General features: G+C 37.4%; 1 protein-coding gene across 1 annotated transcript in view; it reads left to right on the plus strand.

Annotated features, from left to right (window-relative positions):
• AGBL1 (AGBL carboxypeptidase 1) overlaps positions 1–1,198 on the plus strand; it is a 1,177,048-nt gene that overhangs the window by 84,598 nt on the left and 1,091,252 nt on the right. The gene's annotated exons all lie outside the window — the stretch shown is intronic.

Below are 1,198 nucleotides of genomic sequence, written 5' to 3' on the forward strand. Positions count from 1 at the left end.
TGATTACACAGGCTGGTGTGCTTCTTCCATGTGGGCTTTGCTGCTTCTTAGATGGCTGCTTGTTTATCTTAGTCCTTAACCTTTTTTTTCCCCTGAGGGTCAGACAACATAGCATTTTTTATCACCAATTTCAGTCGAGTCAACTCCGACTCATTGAGACGCCATGTGTATCTGAATAGAATTGTGGTCCACGTGGTTCCAAGTGATTAATTTTTCCGAAGTACATTGGTAGCCTTTTCTTCTGAAGTGCCTTTGGTTGACCTTGAAATCTCCACCCTTCCTGTAGCAGTGAAGGAACAATAACTGTTTGCATTACTTAGGGACTCCATTGTAACGGGGCCTCCCTAACTGTACTTTGAAGGGAACGATCTCTAGCAGATGATTTAGTCCACATCTTATTCAAGGTATGTGACAATTATGTCGTGACAACTGTCAGCAATTACTTTCATATCACAAATCGCCATATCATTGCCCCTGCAGCTACCTGATGGTCATTCTCAATATAATCCTCCAGAAAACACCTTTATATATCATAGCACATGAGTTTAATACTTATTTACCTTCTCCTGATTTGAATTATTTCAAATTATCACAACAATCCCATAGTTAGACCTATTATTTTGTGCTAAAAAGCCTTAAACGAGTGAGATGATTGCTTGAATTCGTAAGAAATCATGTATCTGACTCCAAAATGTAGGCCAATTCTCTTCGACATATGAAAACATTTTATTAAAAGGTCTAGCTGCTACACCTATTTCACATGTAATAAGCACAGACTTTCATTTCTCTTCTCTCACCTCCCTTTCTGTGATATAAAAGTATTATTTAGATCTAATGATTGGTAGAAGGGAGAACACGCGATTAGAACCAGAAAGGTCTGAGGTTGACTCTGATTCCAGGTGTAAGAAGATCAGGTGACATGGGAACATCATTTGTCTGAATCTCAGGTTCCTTCTCTGCAAAGTGGTAGTTTGATAAAACTCATAGAGTTTAAAGTATAAATAGATAAGTTAATATTTGTGGGTATATTTGGCATGAATTAGCTGCTCATTTCCCTTTTTCTGCTCTACTCTTTTCTCCTTAGTCCATTGAAATCATAGGAGGAGCACACCAAGGGGTTTCTTATTATTATTGGTAACTAGTCTGAGAACTACTAAAATAACTTTATTTTTATTAATTCCACTAATAACAGTAGAGT

Source organism: Echinops telfairi, unplaced genomic scaffold (assembly GCF_000313985.2).
Source record: "Echinops telfairi isolate 266 unplaced genomic scaffold, ASM31398v2 ScPeMD7_7409;HRSCAF=8447, whole genome shotgun sequence".
Lineage (NCBI taxonomy): Eukaryota > Metazoa > Chordata > Mammalia > Afrosoricida > Tenrecidae > Echinops > Echinops telfairi.